Source organism: Furipterus horrens, unplaced genomic scaffold, assembly GCF_987537825.1.
Source record: "Furipterus horrens unplaced genomic scaffold, mFurHor1.1.pri manual_scaffold_2, whole genome shotgun sequence".
Lineage (NCBI taxonomy): Eukaryota > Metazoa > Chordata > Mammalia > Chiroptera > Furipteridae > Furipterus > Furipterus horrens.
In genome coordinates this window covers 172041273-172067225 of record NW_028327172.1, presented here as the reverse complement: position 1 = coordinate 172067225, position 25953 = coordinate 172041273, and positions in this window count along the sequence as shown.

The window sequence follows — 25953 nt, the reverse complement described above, 5'->3', positions numbered from 1 at the left end:
TTTTACTTTTCACCAAACTCTGGTATTGAGAGTTATGATTCTGGCGGCGGGCAATCAGACCCCTAACTAAACAGCCCGTGGGTTCTGTTTCAATCGGAGCAGCCCAGGAGTTCTGTTACAAGATGTTGAATCAGAGGCCCACTCCAAAACACATCATAATTAAAATGCCAAAGGTTAAAGATAAAGAGAAGATCTTAGAAGCAGCAAGAGAAAAGTAGTTATCTACGGGGGAGTTTCCATAAGACTGTCAGCTGATTTCTCAAAAGAAACTTTGCAGACCAGAAAGGACTGGCAAGAAATGTTCAAAGTCATGAAAAGCAAGTACCTACTACTAATATTACTCTACCCAGCAAAGGTATCATTTAGAACCTAAGGGCAGATAAAGTGCTTACCAGACAAGAAAAACCTGAAGGAGTTCATTACCAAACCATTATATATGAAATGTTAAAGGGACTTACTTAAGAAAAAGAAGATAAAAACTATGAACAATAAAATGACTATAAATACATATCCATCGACAACTGAATCTAAAAAACAAACTAAGCAAACAAGAAGGACAAAGAATCCTAGTTACTGAGAGCATTTTGATGGTTGCCAGATGGGAGGAGGGTGTAGGGGAATGGATGAAGAGGTGACAGGATTAGGAAGTACAAATTAGCACAGAATAGCCACAGGATGTAAAGTACAGTGTAGGAAATGTAGTGGCCGAAGAACTCATACACATGACCCACGGACATGAACAAAGGTGTAGGGATTGCCTGAAGGAGTGGGGGACTGCTCAGTGGAGTGGGCCAGAGGAGGAAAAATTGGGACAGCTATATAAAATAAGTACTTCAAAAAAAGAAAACAAACTTGGGGGTTGAACCTAGCAAGTCCTCCGGGTGATTCTGCTAAAATTTGAAAACCCACTGTCCTAGAGTCTTGCTTTACCCATCTTCCATCTTAAATGCCTAGTACAAAGTAGCTAACGAGACAATGCTTATTGAGCTGAACTTTTGCTTCTAAGCATCTACTTCAACAGAAGCACCACTAGTTTTCTGCAGTGACTTTCCCAATAAGATTCCCAAATGTAAAAAAAATGATGACGTAGACTAAAAGATGGCTTTTGACCCTGAGCTAATTTAGTTGTGAAGAATGTTTCCAAATGGCCTTTATAAGAGTGTTTACGGAAGATATTCATGAAACATGTGATGAATACCAGAGTTCAGTATCAATTTATTTTTCTCTTCAAAAAGTTTCTCAAACCATAAATTAAAGTTATGTGATGGTCATGAAGTAACTAGAAGTACATATTCTCTCAATGATACTCAGGAGAATTTTGTTTAGTAGTTGTTGCTATGAGTTTCTCTTTACCACAAGAAATTATGTGCTGGGCTATGAATCTTGAGCATCTTGGTAATTAAGAGACACCGTCTCTCTGGCTCTTTATCTCCAAACAGCATCTTCTTTTATCAAGAATAATACTATTAAATGGTAGAAATTTACCCTCTCTGGTTGGCATCATCATTGCCTGGTTATCTGATTTTGTGTTATTTCAAAGGTGCCTAAAGGAATTAAAAACAATCAAAAGTAGAGCCTGCAGACAACAAATGTTCTCAGGTCAATTACTGGCACTACATCAATCAAATAACAGTAAATATGGAAATTATTTGGCAAAGCAGTAACTTGGTGTTCTTGAACATTTTTTCTTGTACTTCCTTTACTTAAGATTGGTACATATATCCAGAAGATTCTGAACAGTTTATTATTGATAACATTCCCATGGTATAAATCAATACTTTTAATATTGCTCCTCATGAAAGAAAAAATCAGACAGAGCAAGAGGAGAAAAATCTTTCATACCTATGATGAGCCTCCTCCCTAAAATGTATTACACCCACCACCTCCCTGCCCCTTTTGAAAAGAGCTACCCCTTATTCCATGAAAATTTAAGATCAGTGCAAAAGAACCTGCAACTGAAATAAATTTTCCGAGCTGACAAGAGAGATATACAGCACTGACCGGTGTGGCTTGGTTGGGCATCAACCTGCAAAGCAAAAGGTCTCTAGTTCCATTTCTAGTCAGGGCACATCCAGGGTTGTGGTTTCAGCCCCCAGTTGAGCCCGTGTGGGATGTTTCTCTCTCTTGTCCATTTTCTCTCCCTCTCCCTCTCCCTCCCCGCTCTCTAAAAATCAATAAATAAAATCTTTAAAAATACTGAGGGAGAGGTACAGAACTTCCATGTTCTCTTTCCTCTGTCTTTTGGCTTATCAATTAAAAAATGATTACAGCAAATTTCAGTTACAGACGCAGGACACAGGGGTTTTGATCAGGGAAGAGCTACAGCCTAATAAATCTCTGTCTAAAGCATTCAAGGCCTTAGAAGTGATCTAAGAAACAAAGCTTTACATTTCTGCACTCAAAGGAACCAAATTCCACAAACTTCTGCATGCCTACTGCTATGATCAAAATATTTGTGTATTCCCAAAATTCATATGTTGAAATCCTAATATCCAATGTGATGGTATCAGAAGATGGGGTCTTCAGGAGGTGCTTATGTCAGGAGAGTGGTGCCTTCATGAATGGAAGTAGTGCTGTTATATGAGACCCCTCATATATGAACCAATGTCACCCCAATAAATTCAATAAAAGAAGAAAGACCCAACAGAGCTCTCTAGCCCCTTGCACTATGTAAAGACACAGACAGAATGCATTGACTATGACCAGGAAGAAGGCCCCACCAGAATGCAATCGGGTAGGCACCCTAATCTTGGACTTCACAGCTTCCAGGACTATGAGATATAAATTTCTGTTGTTTATAAGCCACATTTTGTTACAGTGCGTCGAGCAAACTAAAATACCTATGTACTTACTACATATATATAAAAACTCAAAGTCTCTGCTTATCTATCCAATTTGCTAAAAATTCCTAAATAGCCTACTGTAAACATCAAGGTCCATTGTTAGGTAATACAACAGAAAGGCTTGAAAGTTGTTTGGGAGAGCTGAAATTCAAAGTTTGGTTCTTGAGGCAACCCAGAAATTAGGAACAGAAAGAATCTGTATCCACTCCTACATCTACAGGGACTGAAAAAGAAAATATGCAGTAAGAGCTGGTTCCATGAGTTGACTGCCCAGGGTCAGCTGGAACAATGATGGAGAGCAGTCCTGCACCAGCTATAGTGAGACACATATCATGAGACACAGCCCCAATCAGAGAGGACTCTCACCAGCCCAAGGAAATGAGGAGGGGTGGAAATACACAGGAGTCTTGTCCTCAGACGTCCCACTAGTATCTTCCATTGGCCAAATTTCACCAGAAAGCATTTTCAAGACATTCCATCCTGCCAAGTGTGGTTCAGTGGATTGAGTGCCAGCTTGCAAACCCAAAGGTCGCTGGTTTGATTCCTGTTCAAGGCACAGGCCTGGATTGTGGGCCAGGTCCCCAGCTGGGAGCATGCAAGAGGCAACCAATTGATGTATCTCTCGCACATTGCTGTTTCTCTCCCTCTTTCTCCCTCCATTCCCCTCTCTCTAAAAGTAAATAAATAAAATCGTTTTTTTTAAAAAAAAAGACATTTGAGAAAAACGAGTGGGTGGAGGGGAGTTGAGAAATGGACCTGAGGCAAATAGGCCACTCTGAGCAGTTCAATATTGGTAACAGTCTCCTGGTATAAATCATCCCATCCTCCACCCCAGTCTTTGTTTTTAATGCTTTTTGGGACATTAAAATGTAATGGGCTACATAGAGCCATAATTGTTTAACTCATAAAGATTAATGAATGAACAGTAGCAGTCCTTATCTATGAACTATTCCTAACCTAGAAAACAATATCTGTTTTGAAGCTACTCCCAGAGTCAAGCCATGGGAAAATATACACTAGCATTTTCTTTTTTACTTATGTAGCATCATAAATGTACCCCATGTGTTATAGTAATTATGCTTCTCTGAAATGAGGTCTTTGGATTCCATGATAGCTTGTGAGAACAGGTTTTCTCTAAGCGCATAAGTTACTAACTTCATAAAACTCACATGGAGACATATGGTACTAACTGAATTTGTATAAATCTTGTAGAATATAGAAAGGATTGAGTGTCTTTTAACAAAGTAAAATTATGATGATAAATCAAATACATTTAATTAAAATATATTGAATACTAAGTGAAACATTAACTTAGTAATTGTCTCTTATAAATCTCCACCCACTGCAGCCATTGACCATTTCAACTCCAAATCCTGGTATTTCAATTCAATGTGGATTCCATGCTTCTCACACACATGAATTAGATGCCTGTGACCCTATAGGGTAAATTAAGAATGAACATCCTTAATGGAGCACTTACCATCTGCAAGGTATTGTATTAAACTCATTGCATACTTCATCACATTTAATTCTCCACAAAACCCAGTCAAATGGAGGATTGTTAATATCCCCATTATAAAGATGAAGACACTGGTGAAGAGAGATTAGGTAATCTGCACAAGTTCACACAACAATTTGCCCAAGCAGATTTCTAGTCTGGCAGAGTATGTGCTTTGGCCACTGAAATACAGTTTCTCTTGGACGTAAAAGAGTAAAGCTTCATATTGAAGATAACGTGAAAAGGAATGACAATGACTCAAAATTTGGTAAAATAAAAGGCACAAGAAAAGGTGCAAAGTGTTATTGGAGCAGACTTAGGATAAATTTGTCTAGATCAGTTTGGTTCATCAAAAGTTCATCAAGCCCCTACTATGTTCCAGGACTGTGCCAGGTTTTATTAATATGAAGATAAAGAAGACATGATACTATGTAGAAGAGTGCATGGGCTAGTAAAGAAAAGGGATCTATGTATACACTAATTACAAGGTGTAGAATGAGCCCATGTACAAATCAAAATGCACATGGTATAAAAGTAGGCACCATCATTTTAAAATTTATTTTACAAAGAAAAGTAATAAAACTTTATAGATATTTCACTGATCGGTCCCCAAAAAGATTCCTAAGAATTACAAATCCCAATATATAAAATGCCTTCTAGATAAGAGATGTTTTTATTTCCTTATTACTCAACACTATGCATTCCTTTGCAAAAATTATCACTTTTAGGATTAGATGGACCTTGAGAGGTCATCTCCATTCTCCTGCCCCTATTCCCTTTCTGTCTTAACATACCAGACAAATGAGAAAATGTTCTGTTTCTATCAGCAGCCAGAGATTGGGATTGCACAACCTCCCTTAGTAGCCCATTCCATCATTTAGCCATCGGGGCAGCCAGCTTCCTCCCCAGTGTTAGCTTAAGGGCCAGTATTCTGTTCTTTCTAAAGAAGGGAAATCTGGGCTCTTAAACATCATATAATTTTTTTTTCTTATAAACTATGGAGGTTGAAATATCCTGAGCAACCTCAAAGCTTTGCTCACAATCTCTGATCCCCAGACATCCTGACCCCTTGCTGCCATCACCTTTACCTTCAGGCAACAGACTAATGGCCTTAAATCAATGCATTTAAAACAAAAACAAAACATACAAAAAAAAAAAAAAACAACAACAACAACACACACACACACAGAGAAAAAACTGGTACTTACAAAGCATTAGAAATTACTCTAGGCATTTCCCAACTAATTCCTACAATCGTATGAGAAAAAAAAAAGACATATATTCTTTGAGGATGTAATTTTATTTTATGAAGCTCTTTCCAATAGAATAGCTATAATAATTTATATTTATGAATATGATTAATAACATAATTCTTTTTACACAACAACTTTATTTTTCCAAAAGAGAGAAATGCCAAAGAGACTTGAGATTCGCTCTGAAAAGTCATACATTGTGACACTGGCGTTAAGAAAGAAAATTAATGTTTTCTGTTATACATGTCAGAAATTCGTTCTGGATTTCATTTTCCTAGGTAAATTCCTGACAAACATATAGTCTTCTCCCTCTTCCATCAGAGACCAATCTGTCTTTTAACTGTCTGAGGCAAAAATAGACTTGATACTTTCTAGTTGGTTCTTGAATAAGACCTTACAAGATGTGCCCCACAAGTTATTTCTTAGTGGGTTTTGCATAATATTTTTAAAATGTGCATTATCACGTTTAAAATTTTAAAATAAAGTCAGGCATTTTTCAACAGAAAGTAAAAAGTAAATCTAATTTGGTTAATTAAGGTAAGTGTGACTTTTCAAATGACTGAGTCTTCTGGCAAATATGTTCTATAACTTGAATGAACTAAATTTGAAACTTAAGGTTTTTGAAAAAAATATATTTAATGCAATGTGAAAAGATTAAAATATTAAATTAAAAATATAATTATATTGGCAAAAATGCAATATTTGGAAATTTCAAATATCCCACACTTTTAGTATATTAGATAGAACAAAGAGCTTCTAAGTGAAAAATAGCAGATATATCCAATAATTATTTGTAAAGTTTTAGTAAAACCTTTCTGGGTATGGCTCCCAGAAACTGAGAGAGTAAATGATTCTAATGACTGGGTAACAAATCCTTTTGCAAGTCAAATGATTTCCTTTTCTTTGTTTTTAACTACAATTCAAAGAAATATAAGTTAATGGATTATTAAATATAATTTTTCATAATAGACTTACGATGCAGTTATCTATCACTGAGTGATAAAGTTCCCCCAAACTTAGTGACTTAAGACAGCACATATTTATTAGCTCACGGTTTCTATGGGTCAGGAATCTAAGCATGATTTAGCTCTGTCCTCCAGCTTACAGTATCTCAAGAGCCTGTAATCAATGTGTCAGCAATGCCCAGTCATTTCAGGTTCAACTGGGGTAGAATCCACTTCCACACTCATTTAGTGGTTGTTGGCTGGACATAGTTCTTTGCAGCCTGTTGGGCTGAGGGCCTCTGTTCCTCACTGGCTGTCAGCCAAAGTCTGATTCAGTTCCTTGCCGTGTGAACCTCTCCATAGGGCAGCTTATTACATGACAACTGGCTTTGTCAGAGTAAGCAAGAGAGCGAAAGAGTGCCAGATGGAAGTCACATAAAACCTAATCTCAGAAGTGATTCCCATTACTTCTGTCATTCTACTCATTAGCAGGGAGGTACTAGGTCCAGCCTGCACTCAGAATCAAGGGACCACACAGGGTGTGAATGCCAAGAGGCAGGGGTCAGTGGGACCATCCCAAACAATGCCTACCACAGGCTTCTGTTGTTTTTAACAAAAAAGTTCTCATTTAGTTTGTTGTGGAGTTTTGATAATATTAGCATGGCATTACAACCACCGAATGCAGGAATGCCAGAATTCTAACAGAGCTAACCCATTCCTGAGGCTCCAACTAAAATTTCAAGCATGTGGGAAAATAACAACAACAACAGAAAGTCAATGAAAACTTTTTTCTGAACGGAACTTGAGTTGGAAACCCTTAGACACACAACACATACACTGAGAATTAAGTTTAAGCTGTGGTTTTGCCTCAGAAACATTTCTAATTCAATACCCTAACATTACTTAGGGCTAGCCACATGAAAAGGAAGGAAACTGATGAGAAAAAGCACCTGAATATATACAAAAATGCCTAAAATGTATACACATCTATATCCAGAAAGCAAAGCAAGAAATGAGTCAAACAAATAATTTTAAGAGGGCATTTGAAAGACAGAGTCCAATGCGAACTGAAGCTAAATACAAATATGTGATAGTATGACTGCTTGTTTGCCTTTATGAAGGCAAACAGAATCTCCTTTTTATCAAATTCAAATCATGTATGAACCATTCTTAAAATCATAATGTGCATAACGTCTCACTTATCCAGATGTCATTTATCCAGTAAACTGAAGTCACTGAAACTCAGCTAAATGTCAGAAAGTAAGGAAAAATATTCTGGAACAGTTTCAATTAATATGCAAGATCTATGTACTTTACTAAAGAAAAGTTCTTGGACTTCCGGCCAAGATGGAGGCTTAGACGGACACGCTAGGTCTCCCTCTACAACCAGAGAGGAACACAACTACTTCAAAACAAAGGATAACTAGAAATTCCAGAAAATAAAGCTACACGGAAGCCCAACATATGAAGTTATAAACCAGCGGTGCCATTTGGGCAGGTAAGAGTTAAAGAAGGCAAAGCTGTTTGCGGAGCGGAGGGGCAGGGCCGCGAAAAATCCCGGAGGCAATCAAGCCCCTGGCATGCGCGACTCCAATCAAGCCCCTGGCATGCGCGACTCCGGCGCTGGGGAGCAGCCGCAACATCGCCTTGAACAGTGAGGCCCAGGGGGGCGGGAGGACAGATCCCGGTCTCCTAGCTGAATAACTGTGTGAATCCATCTTGGACCCCCGCCCCCAAAGAAAGCACCACAGGGCTGCGAAATAGGTCGCGGACAGGCAGGTGCCAGCCGGTCGCTGATTTGTGACGCTTACACAGGCACCGCCCCCGACAGCCGGCCCAGGAAAACAAAACGCATCTGTCAAAATGTGGCAGACAAATATAGAGATCCCGGTGGCACAACTCACCAGGCAGCAGATAGAGAACCTGACAGATGAACAGATAAGAAACCTGTCAGAGGCTCAGTTCTGGGCCATTGTTATCAGGTGGCTTACAGAATTCACAAAAGAGCAGGAAAAAGATATGAAAGAAGCGAAAAACTTTCATAACGAAAGGAACAAAACCACATACGAGACAGATGGTGAGGAATCCAGAGTTCATTTCAACAAACTGGAATATGGAGAAGGAACAAGCAGTCAACCAATGCAGCGAGAGGAAATAGGAAGCAACAATGAGAGGATCAGAAACCTCTGGGACAGCTATAAAAGGCCCAACATAAGAATCATTGGTTTGCCAGAGAATGAGGAAGATGAACTAGAACTTGAAAAATTGAGTGAAAATATAATAAAGGAGAACTTCCCAGACTTGGGGAAGGGAATAGACTTGCAGGTCCAGGAAGCAAGGAGAGTTCCCAAGAGACTGGACCCAGGGAGAACCACTCCAAGACACATTATAATCAAAATGTCAAAAATTAAAGATAAAGAGAGAATCTTAAAAGCAGCAAGAGAGAAGAAAAGAATTATGTACAAAGGGGTCCCAATTAGACTATCAGCTGACTTCTCAAGGGAAACCCTACAGGCAAGAAGGGACTGGCAAGAAATATTCAAAGTAATGAAAATCCAAAACCTACAACCACGAATACTCTATCCAGCGAAATTGTCATTCAGAATAGAAGGACAGAGAAAGTGTTTCCAGGACAAAATAAAACTGAAAGAGTTCATTAGATCCAAACCACTGTTATATGAGAAGTTAAAGGGACTGGTTTAAAAAACAGAAGCTAGGGAGATGAAACAAAGGCAAACGAAACAGGCAACGAGAGTGGAAAAGGAACTGTGGGTAAGGGAAGCATAGTGGGGGGAGGTCAACAGGGAGGGGGAGTGGGGAGAGGGAGGGAGATGATATAGGAATTGGGGATCATGGTAGGAGGGAATGGAATAGACGGAGAGAGGTTGGGAGGAACTGTATGCACAACTAATGGACATAATCTAAAAGGGGGGGACAACTGGAGGGAGGGGGCCACCGGGTGGAGGGGAGCAGAGGGAAGGGAAAGTGGCACAAATGTAATATTTTAATCAATAAAACACATTAAATCTGAAAAAAAAAAAAAAGAGAAGTTCTTAGACTCTTAATGTTAAGTGCACAAAAGTTTAAAAAATAAAGTAGTGGGAGTGAATAAAACTATGCATCTTTACAGAGGTCATAAGAATGAGCAGAGAGGAGACTTGGCTGGTGTAGCTCAGTGTATTGAGTGCCAGCCTGCGAACCAAAGGGTTGCTGGTTTGATTCCCAGTCAGAGCACATGCCTGGGTTGCAGGCCAGCTCTCCAGATGGAGATGTGCAAGAAGCAATGGCACACTGATGTTTCTCTCCCTCTCTTTCTCCTTCCCTCCCCCTCTCTTTAAAAATAAAATAGACTTCTTACTAAGATGGAGGGCTAGACTGACACACTCCGTCTCCCTCCACAACTAAGAAGGAATGCAACTACCGCAAAACCAGAAATAACCAGAAGTTCCAGAAAATAAAGCTACATGGAAGTCCAATGTATGAAGTTATAAAGAAGTGGTGCTCGTCCGGATGGGTAGGAGGTGTGAAGCCAGGGCAGAGAGGTCAAGCTGTGCTGGTGGCGGCAGCAGCAGCGACGGTGGCAGAACGCTGATAAGCACAGACACCCATATTTAAGGGGAGGCAAGAAGCGCCTGGGGAGCACCCTGGCTGCAGACCAGACCCGTCAGCTTGCAATTCCAAAGCCAGGGAAGGCAGACCCCCATTGCCTTGGACTGTGAGGCCCAGAGGAGGTGGGACGTAGGAGAAGGCTCCTGGTCTTTCAGTGGAGAGTAAATGGCAGGAATCCATCTTGGACCCCCACCCCCACAGAAAACGCCACAGCACAGTGAGATGGGTCGCCCGATTGTGACAAGCGCACGGGGCTCCACCCCCTATAGCGTAGGAGGTGTGACAGCCCTGCCCAAGAAGCAAAGGTAAACACAAAACAGTCAGGATGGCACACAGATCATGATAGAGATCCCAGTGACGCAGCTGACCAGACAGCAAAGTTCTAATCTAATGAAGCAGCAGATAGGAAATCTTTCTGAGGCTCAGTTCAGAGCTTTGGTTATAAAAATGCTTACAGACCTAACAGCAGATCTTAAACAAGACGGGGAAGGAATGAAGGCTAGTCCTGCTGGAATGAATGAAAACACATATAAAACTACTGGTAAGGGAAAGAAATCCAGGGATCAAATCAACAAATTAGAACATAGGGAAGGAACAAACAAACAGTGCAGAAAGAGAAAACGAGAAGTGAGGAAAATGAGAAGAGGCTCAGGAACTTATCAGACAGCTATAAGCAGGCCAACATCCAAAACATAGGGTTGCCAGAAGGTGAAGAAGAAGAACTAGAAATGAAAAATTTATGTGAAAAAATAATGAAAAAGAACTTCCCTACTTAGAGAAGGAACTAGACTTACAGGTCCAGGAAGCACAGAGAGTTCCAAAAAAAAAACTGGACCCAGGGAGAACCACACCAAGACACATTATAATCAAAATGTCAAAAATTAAGGATAAAGAAAGAATCTTAAAGGCAGCAAGAGAGAAGAAGAGAATTACATACAAAGGGGTCCCAATAAGACTGTCAGTTGATTTCTCAAAAGAAACTCTGCAGGCAAGAAGGGACTGGCAAGAAATATTCAAAATAATGAAAAGCAAAAACCTACAACCACAATTACTCTATCCAGTGAAGCTGTCATTCAGAATAGGAGGGCAGAGAAAGTGCTTCCAGGACAAAGTAAAACTGAAGGAGTTCATCAGATCCAAACCACTGTTATATGAAATGTTAAAGAGACTTTTTTAGGAGAAAGTGGATCAAAACTATGAACATTCAAATGAAAACCATATCACAACGACCAACAACAGAAGCTAGGGAATCAAAACAAAGGCAAACTAAGTAAGCAACAAGAGTGGGAAAAGAATTATAGGTATGGGGAACATTTTGGAGAGAGGTCAGCGGGGAGGGGAAAAGGGGAAAGAGGGGGATATGGTACAGGAATTAAGAAGCATAGTGAGAAGGAGTGGAGTAGAGAGGAAGATGTTGAGAAAAACTATATGCACAACCAATAGGCATGGACTAAGAGGGGTGGGGACAACTGGAGGGAGGGATGTCACTGGGGGGAGGAGAACAAAGGGAAAAGACACTGGGAAAACTGTAACAGCATAATCAATAAAGCATATTAAAAAATAAACTAAAATGGATAAAATCTTTTAAAAAATAAAAAGAATGGCCAGAGAGAAGAAATTAACAATCCACAAAATACACAGAGATATTTAATGCAGAAAAACCTCAATCATCCTCCCCAGAGGTTGTCAGCCTAGTTCGTTATGATGTTGTAACTGATGTCCTCATTTACAGAAATTATTGATAAGTATGTAATTATTGTCATTTTATTTATATATTTTTATCCTTTCTTTCCCCCTCTCTTTTTCTTTTTTTCTTTTTTCTTTCTTTTTCTTTTTAAAGAAGTTCCTTTAACATTTCTTGTAATTCTGGTCTGGGGTAATGAACTCCTTTTGCTTTATCTTGTCTAGGAAGCTCTTTTTCTCTCCCTCTATTCTAAGTGATAGCCTTGCTGGGCAGAGTAATTTTGGTTATAGGTCCTACCTTTTCATCAGTCTGAATACTTCATGCCAATCTCTTCCAGCCTGCAAAGTTTCTTTGGAGAAATCAGCTCACAGTCTTATGGGAGGTCTCTTGTAGGTAAATATTTTTCTCTTGCTGCTTTTAAGAATTCTCTCTTTGTCTTTAACCTTTGGCATTTTAATTAAGATAAGTCTTTGTGTGGGCCTCTTTCAGTACATTGGGATTCTTTGTGCTTCCTGGATTTTCATGTCTATTTCCTTCACCAGGTTATTCATTATTTCTTCAAATAGGTTTTCAATCCCTTGCTCTCTCTTCTGTCTTCTGGTACCACTATGATGCAAGTGATAGAACACTTGATGTTGTCCCAGGTATCCCTTAATCTGCCTTCATTTAAAAAAATTTTTTTTCTTTTGGCTGTTCTGATTGGGTGTTTTCTGTTACCCTGTCTTCCAAACTGCTGATTCAATCCTCTGCTTCATTTAATTAGATGCTAATTCCATCTAGTGTGTTCTTTATTTCAGTTACTCTATTCTTCATTTCAAGTTGGTTCTTTTTTATCTCTTTGCATAAGTTCTCACTAAGTTCATCTACTCATCCCCCTAAGTTTATTAAGCATCCTTATAATCAGTGTTTAGAACTCTATAGCTAGTAGATCGCTTTCCTCCATTTTGTTTAGTTCTTTTTCTAGAGTTTTGTCCTATTTTTTCATTTGGGACATATTTCTTTTTCTCCTTATTTTGGCTGCTTCCCCATATTTGTTTCTATGTCTTATATATATTTGCTACATTGTCCAGTCTTGGCAGGGTGGCCTAATATAATAAGTGTCCCATGAGGCCTTGTGAGAGTCACCCTGATCTGGGGGCTCCTGGGGGTGTCCCTCATGGGGGTTGGGTGTGCCCTCTGATTGTAGTTGAACCTTGATTGTTATTGGCACATCACTGGTTAGGACTGATCCTCAGGCTGACTAACTGTAAGGAATGGCTGTGATTACAGTGGATAATTCTTTTTACCCCATGGAGCAGGATTCACTTCAGCAGGGCTCTGGTGCCTGCCAGCTCCACCCTTTAGGTGCATAATTTGTATAGTTAATTGGGTAGTGCTCTGGTGTGGTTGAAGCCAACCACTGAGTGTGTTAGTGCTAAGGCCATTGGGAGAGGCTCTGGTGCAGGCCAAGGTCACCTGCTGCCTATGCCCAGCTAGGGGCCACCTGGTAGGACCTGCAAAGTGATCTGTGTTTGCTAGCTATCTGTTCTAGGCTTGGAGAAGCTGCAAAACAAGGCTGGCTACCACTAGTGCGTGGCTTGATACTGCTTAGCAGGAGTCCACTAAGGCCAGCCACTGCTGTTTGGAATTTATACCTTAGAGAGATTTTAGGAAAGTGCACAGCTTGGGCTAAGGCCAGCTACTTATAAAGAGCTGAAAGAGGTTCCAGCATGTGCACATATTGAGTAGGGTAGAGTATCAGGGAATTACCAGGGTGGGGCAAGCCAAGTTAGCCAGGTTGTTAGAGACTCAAATTCTAACTGATATCCTCATTTAACAAACATTTTTGGAGAGCCTACCTCTGTTAGCTCTGGGCACTGTGGATTCAGCAGAGAAAACAAGTTTCTGCCCTGGAACTTGTATTCTTCCTGGGGGTGACATTAAACAAACAAACAAATAAACAAATACTATATTAGGAAGTGGTAGTTACAGGTATTTTTTCAAGGGGATTCAGTAACTAAGCACTATTTTCTCTGAAAAATAAGACAAAAATAGAAGATTGATAATAGGGTCAAATATCATTGTTATTACTGACAAAAGCTAAGTTGAAGTATGTGGCTGATGAGAAAGTGAGCCAGTAATTCTGAACCCCCAAAATGGACAAGTTTTCCCACCCAGTCATAGGCAAGTCTAGACAAGAGAAGACAGCCCATTATGGGAAACTACTTGAGCTAAAATTGATAGTATGTAGAGCAAGGAAGAAGCTGACTGCTCAGTGGGAAGCTCTCTCCCAAGAGAGAAATGAAAGATCTGAACCCTCAGCATATACAGTTTATTCTTCCCATATGTTCAAGTCAAGTAAAATATTTCTTCCTTCCTATCCCAGATGGACTGTGAGCAAAGGATACCTTTGGTCTTACGTGTTAATCTAAATCCCTCAGCATTGAGGAAGAAGCATTTCTACCCCCTTCATTATTCACCAGCTTTCTTAACTTTTCATCTATCTAGCTCAATCCTTAAGTTTATGGGCAACCATGGGTTTTGCCATCCCTCTCAGAGTATAGGTAAGCAATTTATTTCAACAATCCTATTGTTGTCTACTTGAAGTACCTCCTCTAATACCAGCTGCTTCTTTTGGAGGTACATTCTTTGGAAGTTTAGAGCTTGCTTCCGGACAACCCTAAAATGGATTACAACAGTATAATATTTAAATCAACTCCATGGTCACTCTCTACCAAGATTGGCAGGTCACTTCCTATTCTATTTCTCACACCTAATTATGATGAGTCACATTATCCAAGAAAGCATATCAGAGATTCTTTAAGAAAAGCAAACAGTTTAATACACTCTATAATAACATGCCAACAGAGAGCTGTCCCACAATAAGGTATAAACTCTGTTATGTTATATAATTTAAGAGAAAAATTAGAAAATTCAAAGGTTAAATCATTTTGCAATTTAATGTCCAAAAATATTAAAATTCGATTGAATCAAATACTCTTGCCCATTTTAATTGGTCAATGAAATTCAGGTCCAATTTTTTTTTCCCACAGAGTCTCTTACTCTGTTCCAAAGGGGTTCTTGTTGCCTGGGTGAAGCTGAGGGTTCTTTAATAAGCTGCAGTGTGTTCTGTCTCTTATGGGAAGAGAGTGGTTGCCTCAGGGCTGCTGAAGTATAAAGCCAAGTGTTTGATGTACCTCCCCTATTAGAGAGTCCAAAAAGTTAACTGGATACATAAGTATATCACAGCACCAGCCAGCACCCTCTGAATTAGAAAATAAACAAATTCTTATCCCTCAGAACTGTTATCTCAGGAAAAATTATTCATTAAACCAAATATTTAGTGTTACAGAGACTCAGTGTTATCTAAAAATAAATGAGGTAAATAGTATTGTCAGAATGTCAGTTAGTCTAAACCTGGTGCTTGAAGTCTAAGACATGAGGAATGACCTTCATGTGGGAGGCCTGTCCCAGAAAGAAGTTAACTTTGACATGAAATATTTAGCCTATAGAAGAGGGAGGAATCCCCCTGTATATTCTGTCTCTTCTTCCAGTACATGGCATTGAAGTCACTGCCTTCTTATAGCGTTGACATTTTACATTGGTGAGAGCCCCATTTCTTTGCCAGGGAGCCTTACTTTTCCTATGTGCATATCTACTTTCTGTTTTGAGCCCCTAATTGTGGAACCCCATTAGTAAAGGGATTGTGGGCTCTATCCAGGTTCATCACCATGTTCACATTCCCTTGGAATCAGATATTTTTTGTTCTAGGACACAATGGCTATTTCCTCTAACTCTCATAATGATGTTTAGACATAAAACTTGCCTCCAGTAGATTTCTATCCCATCCGAAATTAGCCAATCAAGAGCCAACTTGTTACCATATGGCGAGTGGGAAATCTTGAGCCTATGGAAAGAACACATACCCAAACTTAATCATCCACAGTCCCTTTCTTGAGAATCCTGAATCAAATTTGGGGCCATGAGTGTAGTGCTATCCACCAGACCTGGCACTGACAATTAAAACTAGACCTGCAGGAATGCTCTATAGTATACATGGGACTTAACTGCCTTGCTCTCTAAAGATAGTGAATATGTTCTCTTCCTTTAATGCCAGAAGGGACTATATGGAAAGCCATGTGACCCTATTTTCAGATCTTTACCTCAGCAATATCAGAGACAAAACTGCACCTGTGTGGTAAGCTGCAGCAGCCTCCACCTAAGGAGCCCCAGATCTGCTGGGGTCCTCGTATTTGCTAAGGCCTGGAACAGGGGCAGGCCCACACCTCCCAAAACTCTGCTTGCTGCTCCTCTGAGGGCTGCCCACATAGTCAGCACTTGCCAAGGCCCCAGAGACCCCTGTGCTCCTGCTTAGGCCCCAGAGACCCCTGTTGCCCTTGCTGAGGCCCCAGAGATCCCTGTGCCCTTGCTGAGACTCAAGCAGCCCTGGCTCTCTCATACCTAGAACCCACAGTCCTGGCTCTGTAGAAAAAAAGTGCACTATGGAAACATCTGTCTACAATGCGGTCATCCACCAAGGAAAAAAATATTGCATAGCTTAAGGCTTAAAGCCTCTTGCCCGGGCTGCATTAGTTAAAAGCTGCCCAAGTATAACCCTTGACAAATAGCTATGGCCAGTATATCTTATTCACACTATAAAATCCCAAACCAAAAGCTGCATACTCTCAACACACCAGAATCCTCAACTGTTCCCATATTAGTACTTTCTCCAAATTCCAGTCCTTTATTTCTCAATGCATCCAACTTTAGTATCTCAAGGTTCTCATAAATATCACTCCTTTTCCCTGAGTTCTGAATAAATTGACATATAAGATGATAAAGCATGCAGAGCCCCAAATAGCACCTTTGTTAGTGATAAATGCTAAATAAGAGGGTCTAGCTCAAAAAGTCATTGAATATCAGATTGAGGCAAACTCACCCACAGGGTCACAGAAAGCACCGAAGGCACAGTGCTTTTGGAGGAGAACATACCTCCAAGAGGGGAAAATAATATGACTGAGCCAAACCACCCAGTTTTTTCTAACCATATATGCCAATCAGATAAGTCATCCTACCTCCCTGGAGTGGAGTGAACAAAGAGGCCAAGAGTTTTATCCTAATTGTAGTGTTTTCATGTTAAAGGAAACACCTGGATGTAAGTGGATAACACGAGGCAACAGTAAATGGAACAGAGGAAAATAAAACCATGTGAAGCTGACGGGGAATGAGAGTGGTGTGGCTAGTTTCTGTTAAGATGGTACTTGAAACAAAGATTTGACCTAGTAAGGGAATAAGCCACGTGGTATACAGGAGAAGGGAGAGAGAACACAAGAGCCCAAGGTCCTGAGGAAGAAGCATGCTTAATTGTTACAGCAGTGTTCTTGATCAGGGTCCAACCCACCACTCCCGCCCCCAGAGGACATTTGTCGTATGAGTTATTTACATATTCTGGATATCAAACCCTTGTCCAAGTTGTCACTGACAGAAATGTTTTCCCATATGGTTGGATCCCTTTTCATTTTGAGGATGTTTCTTTGAACCATGCAGAAGCTTTTTAATTTGATGTAGCCCCATTTGTTTATTTTTTCCTTCATATACCTTGCCCTAGGAGATATATTGTCAAAAATATTGCTGTGCAGGATAACTGAAATTTCACTGCCTATGTTTTCCTCCAGGACTTTTATGGTACCAGGGCTTACGTTTAAGTCTTTGATCTATCTTGAGTTTATTCTGGTGTGTGGTGTAAGTTGGTCGTCAAGCTTCATTTTTTTTTTTTTTTTGCATGTACCTGTCCAGATTTCACAACACCATTTCCTAAAGAGGCTATTTTTTACTCCATTTTATGCTCTTGCTCCCTTTGCCAAATATTAATTGACTATAAAGATATGGGTTTATTTCTGGGCTCTCAATTCTGTTCAATTGATCTATGTTTCTGTTCTTGTACCTGTACCAGACTGTTTTGATTACAGTGGCCTTGTAGTATAGTTTGATATGAGGTATTGTGATTCCATATTTTGTTCTTCTTTCTCAAGATTGCTGAAGATATTCAGGTTCATTTTTGGTTCCATATACATTTTTGAAATATTTGTTTTATATTTGTGAAATATGCCATTGGTCTTTTAATAAGGTCTGCATTGAATCTATAGATTGCTTTGGGTAGTATGGGCATTTTAATGCTGTTAATTCTTCCAATCCATGAACACAGTATATGCTTCCATTTATTTGTATCTTTCTTAACTTTATTCTTTAGTGTTCTTTAGTTTTCTGAGTACAGGTCTTTTACCTCCATTGTTAAGTTTATTCCTAGGTACTTTTATTTTTCTTGGTTCTATAGTAAATGGGACTTTTTTCCTAGTTTCTGTTTCTGATATTTCATTGTTGGTGTACAGAAATGACTTCAATTTCTGAATATTGACTTTGTATCCCACTATTTTGCCAAATTCACTTATTAGGTTGAGCATTTTTTTAAAATGTGTTTTATTGATTATAATGTTACATTTGTCCCAATTTCCCTTCCCTCTGCTCCTCTCCACCCAGTGGCCCCCCTCCCTCCAGTTGTCCCCCCCTTTTAGACCATGTCCATTAGTTGTGCATATAGTTCTTCTCAACCTCTCTCTGTCTATTCCATTCCCTCCTACCATGCTCCTTAATTCCTATATCATCTCCCTCCCTCTCCCCCTTCCCCCTCCCTGCTGACCTCCCCCCAGTATGTTTCCCATACCTATAGTTCTTTTTCCACTCTCGTTGCCTGTTTAGTTTGCCTTTGTTTCAATTCCCTAGCTTCTGTTGTTGTTTCTTGTGATGCAGTTTTCATTTTAATGTTCATAGTTTTGATCCTCCTTTTACTAAACCAGTCCCTTTAACATCTCATATAACAGTGGTTTGGATCTGATGAACTCTTTCAGTTTTATTTTGTCCTGGAAACACTTTCTCTGCCCTTCTATTCTGAATGACAATTTCGCTGGATAGAGTATTCGTGGTTGTAGGTTTTGGATTTTCATTACTTTGAATATTTCTTGCCAGTCCCTTCTTGCTTGCAGGGTCTCCCTTGAGAAGTCAGCTGATAGTCTAATTGGGACCCCTTTGTACATAATTCTTTTCTTTTCTCTTGCTGCTTTTAAGATTCTCTCTTTATCTTTAACTTTTGACATTTTGATTATAATGTGTCTTGGAGTGGTTCTCCCTGGGTCCAGTTTTTCTGGAACTCTCTGTGCTTCCTGGACCTGTAAGTCTATTTCCTTCCCCAAGTTTGGGAAGTTCTGCTTTATTATATTTTCACTTAATTTTTCAATTTCTAGTTCATCTTCTTCGCTCTCTGGCAAACCAATGATTCTTATGTTGGGCCTTTTATAGCTGTCCCAGAGGTTTCTGATCCTCTCATCCTTGCTTCCCATTTTTTCTCTCTGCACTGGTTGACTGTTTGTTCCTTCTTTGTGTTCCGGTTTGTTGATTTGAACTCTGGATTTTATTTCCTCACCATCTGTCTCGTATGTGATTTTGTTCCTTTCAGTATGAGTGTTTTTCGATTCTTTCTCATCTTTTTCCAGATCTTTTGTTAATTCTGTAAGCCACCTGATAACAATGGCCCTGAACTGAGCCTCTGACAGGTTTCTTATTTGTTCATCTGTCAGATTCTTCATCTGTTGCCTGGTGAGCTGTGCCACCAGGATTTCTATAGTTGTCTGCCTCATTTTGACAGATGCGTTTTGTTTTCTTGGGCCGGCTGTAGGGGGCAGTGCCTGTGTACTCGTCACAACCCAGCGACCAGTGCCAATCCGCAACCTTTCTCGCCGGAGCTTTGTCGTCACTGCCCGGCAACCAGTGGCTACCCGCAACCTATTTCGCAGCCCTGTGGCGGTTTGTGTGGGGGCGGGGGTCCAAGATGGATTCACACAGTTATTCCGCTAGGAGACCAGGATCCGTCCTCCCACCCCCTGGGCCTCACTGTTTGAGGCGATGTGGTGGCTGCTTCTCCCAGCGTTGGGGTCGCGAGCTGCCGGGGTTTGACTGCAGCTGGGATTGTCCTCCCTGCCGCTGGGATTGTTCTCCCTGCTGCTGTCCCTGGTGCGACCCCAAACAGCACCGCCCACTTTCGCTCTTACCTGCCCAAAGAGCGCCGCTGGTTTATAACTTCATACGTTGGGCTTCTGTGTAGTTTTATTTTCTGGAATTTCTAGTTATCTTTTGTTTTGAAGTAGTTGTATTCCTCTCTAGTTGTAAAGGGAGGCTGAGCATGTCCGTCTAAGCCTCCATCTTGGCCGGAAGTCCAGGTTGAGCATTTTTTTGGTGGATGCTATATAGTCTTCAATGTACACTGTGATGTGATCTGCAAGTAATGACAATTTTACTTCCTTCTTTCCAATTTGGATGCCTTTTATTTCTTTTTCTTGTCTGATCATTCTGGTTAGAACTTCCAATAATATCCTGAATTAAAGTGGTGAAAGTGGATATGTTGTCTTGTTCCTGATCTCAAGGGGAGAGATTTTAGTTTTTTCCCATTGTGTATAATGTTTGCTGTAGTTTTTTCATATATGCCCTTTATTATGTTGAGGTATGCTCCCTCTATTCCCACTTTCTGAATGCTTTTTATCATAAATGGGTACTATAGTTAATCAAATGCTTTTTCAGCTTCTGTTGATATGATCATGTGATTTTTGTCTTTCATTTTATGTGGTATATTACATTTACTGATTTGTGAATATTGTATCATTCTTGCATCCCTGGGATGAATCCCATTTGATCATAGTGTATGATCTTTTTATGTATATGTGGATCTGGATTGCCAATATTTTGTTGAGGATTTTATCATCTATGTTCACCAGAGATATTGGCCTGTAGTTTTCTTTCTTTGTTGTATCTTGACCTGGTTTTGGAATTAGGATAGTCCTAGCCTCATAAAAGGAGTTTGGGAGTCTTCCCTCTTCTTAAATTTTTTGGAATAGTTTAAGAAGGATAAGAGTTAGCTCTTCCCAAATGTTTGGTAAAATTCACCTGTGAAGCCATCCAAATCAAGGCTCTTGAGTGCTGGGAGTTTTTAGATTACTGCTTCAATTTCACTAGTTGTTATCTGTGTATTCAGGCTTTCTGCTTCTTGATTCAGTTTCGGAAGCTTGTATGTTCTCAGAAATTTGTCCATTTCACCCTGGTTGTCCTTGGCATGTAGTTGTTCCTAGTAAAAAAGAAAAAAATTTTTTTGAACTTCTGGTTTTCTCTAGTTGTGAGGTAGTTGTATTCCTTCTTAGTTGTTGAGGAAGACACAATGTGTCTGGCTAGGCCTCCATCTTGGCCAGAGGTAGGAAGCCCCTAGTAAGTTTTTACAGTCCTTTGTATTTCTGTGGTGTTTGTTGTAACTTTTCCTCTTTTGTTTCTGATTTTATTTATTTGTGTTCTTTTTTTGATGAATATGTATAAAGTCTTGTGAATTTTGTTTATCTTTTTGAAAAACCAGCTCCTGGATTTATTGATTCTTTGAATTGTTCTTTTAGTCTCTATGTCATTCAATTCTGCTCTAATCTTGATTATTTCCTGCCTTCTACTGGCTCTGGGCTTTGTTTGTTGTTCTTCTAGTTCTTTTAGATGTAGAGTTAGGTTGTTTATTTGATATTTTTCTATCTTTTTTAGGTAGACCTGTATTACTATGAACTTCCCTCTCAGGACTGCTCTTGCTGTGTCCCAAAGGTTTGAGGCTGTTTTGAGTTCATTTTCATTTGTTTCCAGAAACTTTTTAACTTCCTTGATATCATTGTTAACCCATTCATTATTTAATAACATGTTATTAGGCGTTCATGAATTTACATGTTTTTTGAGTTTTTCCTTTGAGGTTTGTTTCTGGTTTCAAGCTATTGTGATCCAAGAAGATGCTTGATATGATTTCAATTTTCTTGAGTTTGTTGAGGCATGTTTTATGTCCTACCTTGTGGTCTATCTTTGAAAATGTTCCATGTACATTTGAAAAGAATGTATATTTTGCTCCTTTGGGGTGAAATGTCTGTATATGTCATTAAGTCCATTTGATCTAGGGTGTTATTCAATGCCACAATATCCATGTTCTGTCTGGATTCTTACTATATTTTAAAGGTAGAATGAAAGGAAGTTATTCATGACTTTGATACGTGGGGTGAGAGAAAGAAAAAAGTTAAATATGACTCCAAACTTTTTGGCCTGAGCTACTGGAAAAATGAAAATGTCACTTGCTGAAATAAAAATGACTGCCAGAAGAAGAGTTTTTAGGAGGGAAATAAGGGATTCATTTGGAGATGTCAAGTTTGATGTGCTCATTAGAAATCCAAGTGAAAGAGACAATGTGTAATTGAATAAAAGAGAGAAATTTGGAGAAAACTTTTGACTGATGATATTTGAACTTTTTAAAACCATGAATTTGGTAGACTCACCTGAAGACCAAGGGTGGGAAGAGAGGACTGGGTGTGCAAGGATTGAACCTGAGGCAGAAAGTTTAGGACTTGAGGAAATGAGAAGGAACCCACAGAGGAGACAGAGAAAGTCAGCCACTAAAGAAAGAGTAAAACAAAGAGAGAAAAAAGAGTGATTTCTTGGAAACCAAATGATATTCGTAATCTGACTTTGAGTCATTGATAGAAAAGTGGTAGTATTAATTAGAATGGATAACATTTTAACAAGATACCCACTAAAATATAGTTTAAATGGGCTTTATAAATTATACCAGTTATTTTGAAAATTTATGTATGGAAATACTGGAGTTTTCAAAGAGTACTCTGATGCACTATGGACACCAAGTTCAAAAGCCTCTTATTCTCATTTGATTTTCAGTTTACACTGTTGTTTTTGTTTTTCTAGCATGCTATGTTTCATTGATTTTTTAAAGATACATATTTTTAACATTTTGATAGCTCTAAAATCATGATGTTTCTGACAATTGAGGTGATAAGAAGCATTGTGTTTTGATTTAATTGGCAATGACTTTTTTCTTTTGTAGTGGGTAAAAAATGAAGGTACATTATATAATTAGAGGACAGTAAATTTGATAAAATAGATAATTTCTTAGGACTATAAATGATGTTCAGCTCTCCATATACTAAACTGTGAAATAATGACTAGAGACCAAGTCAACATTAGCCTACTTTCTTTTTATTAGGCATGCGACAATCACCCCCTATATGCTAAGACAATTCTCACCACTCATACTAGGAATCTGCAGGCACAGAGCTGGGAGGGATGCCATTAGCAATCTCCTACATTCTTGAATTTCTTCAAGTTGCTTTAGCAGCTCAGAAGAAATTCACAGATATGAGATGAGGCAGATCAATAGATTTCCCATGTAAAAGGAGTATCAGGGACTAATTTCCAGCCCCACTCACCCCCATTCACAACTACAGAAAGCCAGCTTTGCATGAAAACCAATGGCCACCACCTTAGTTCAGGCCAGCATCATCCCTCATCTGGAATACCTAACTGCTTTCTAACCAACCATCCTACTCCCAGACTTCTACTCATCATAATGCTACATGCAATCTATCAGCAAATCCTGCACATATTTATCTTTAAGTGTTTCCAGAATCCCATAATTTCGCACACCTTCGTGCCATCATTCTGTTGCAATAATCTCATTACCCATTCCTTCTTCTTACTTTGTTTCCCTAGTCAATTCTCATACAGACCCAGTGTGATCATTTAAAAATGTAAGATTATGTCACCCTCTTGCCCTGAACTCCCTCACCACAGCCTGTATCCTTACAATAGGCAAGCCTCTACATCAGGGATCAGCAAATTATAATCACTTTTTTTTGAAAAAAAAATTTTTTTAGCTTGGCACATCCCATTCATTTACATATATTATCTATAGCTCCTTTTATGCTATCAAGATAGACTCATGTGTGAACTATTCATCTACTAATAATCAATGTTATTAGCACTACCTATAATATTTGATTCATCACAAATTCGAGAGAACTAATGTTTATGAGAAGATAAACCCAAATGAAAGAAAACCTAGGCTTCTCAGGGACTGTGCATAGTGGGGAGTCATACTACATGGGTGGGAAGCAGTGCCTGAATGTGGGAAGTGTGAGAATGAACATGAACATTGAGTTGCCTACTCAGGGGAGCAGTGAGAAGGAAGTTAATGGAAAGACAAATTTAGCTGAAAAAGTGAAAGAGGTTTTTAGCAGTTGTCATGAATGTATTAAAACTTGGGGAGACAATGGAATGACTGGAAATACTCTACAGTATTTCCAAGGAGCTTCTTATGTGTAAGACTCTATAAAATCCTTGGGTCAGCTACTTTAAGAAAATTACACCTACATTATTCATCAAGGCTTCTGAAGTTGAAGTTCTATTTTATTTTATTTAATGCCATGTAAAGACTGAGCCACGTGATACATCAATTTTTTTTATTTATGTTACATTTGCCAACATTTTTTGAGAGCTTACTAAGTCACAGGAATTATACTACATACTCTGCATGAATTATGCAATTAAATCCTCCCCCAAATAAGCAATTTAGAGATAATCATTTCCTCATTTTCACAGAGGAGAAAATTAGGGCTTGAGGAGGTAAATAGTGTGTTCAAGGTCACAGTTGGTAGGCTGTGGAGCCAAGGTCTGAATGACCTGATTGGCTCTCTGACTGCAAGTACCAAAAGTATGGACACGAGTAAGACTTTTTTCTCGTGCGAGGCCCTCACAGTGTAGTGGGGGATATGTGGCATGGGTGATACAATGGTAAACAGAGGAGTGATTGGCATATCCCAGGAGCTCTCACAACTCTCACCTCTAAACTGAAGTTCTTCACATTCTCACAGTGAATGACCTCTTCCACACTTGAGGTCACTAAGATGCTCAGAATACTATACCACCTTCCTCTAGTAACATCTTCAGTGGCTCACTGGGGACAAGAGTTGTATTTTATTTACACTTGTTTTCATATGCTAGAACAGTCACTGGCAAATAGTAGGTTTTAATTAAATATGTATGGAATTAATTTTAAAGCCTAAAAAATATTTTAATTTATCTGCTTTTCAGGGTCAAGGAATGGTATTCAGGCTCCAGGAAGGAGCCTAAACTGTTTATTGTGGGTTACTCCTTTGAAAACTACTTTTAAGTGACTGATATTACCAAGGAGAGATAACACATTAAACAATAATTGTTCACCCATGCTATCACCAAAATAGAAATTTTAGTTTTGTCATTAGAGTCTGGAAGAGCCTCAGGGGAAATGACACAGGAAGGATGAAGCCTCTGGGTAATGGGAAAGGAGAGAAGAGCTTGACAAAAAGGAAGAAAGAAGCTTAGGAAAATTACTATTTTATTCTGACTGCATTGTTTCTTGCACCATATAATTATCATCACTTCTTTAAGGACAAGGCCGAATTCTGTAACAAATGAAACTACAAGCCTAGCTTTCCCTTTCCCATAAGGTTTAGTCTAACTCTGTTCAACATCACTCTTTGACATAAAATATATTACCTGACTTTCCTCTCTTAGCCCCAACCAAGAAACCAAAGTAGCTCTCATAGCTGTCCATTCCCACTGGCACTGGTACTTTGTAGTTTCCTATTTGGGGAAAATAGCAACCATCACCCCCACATGCCACCTTCTTGGAATTATTTTCCTTACTATTCAAAGGAATGTAATGTATCAGCAAGCAGATCAGCTGGGCCCCTCCGATCTGATCTGTAAGTAAAAAGGCATTGTAAGCTACATATTACCCACAACTTGTTTGCCAAGAAGCCTGAGTTTATTGTTGGGAGCTGGCAGCCTATCCCTACACATGCATATCTAATTCTCCCTCAAGTGACCACTGTTCCCATATAGATACTATCTCCCAAGTAGCATCCAGTGCATTGCTATGGCCTTTTGGTTAAATTAAAAGTCCTGTTATCCAATTCCAAGGCAGTCTAAACTTATAAAAATAAAACCTTATGAAAAAGAAAGTCTGTAAGGAATACATTCTGGATCTCGGTACTGGGATATTTGGCAAAAGCTTGGACTTGTGGTGAAACTGGGAATGAAATATGAATAATATTTGGCTTTTGCTAATGTGAAGCCTAGGAAATTGATCCCAGAATCTCTAACTACTACAAGCATACCTGAGATGAGTGGAAAAGCCCAGGCAAGTACAAACTGGTATGGCCAGAGCTGGGTTTAGTACCTACATGATCAATTT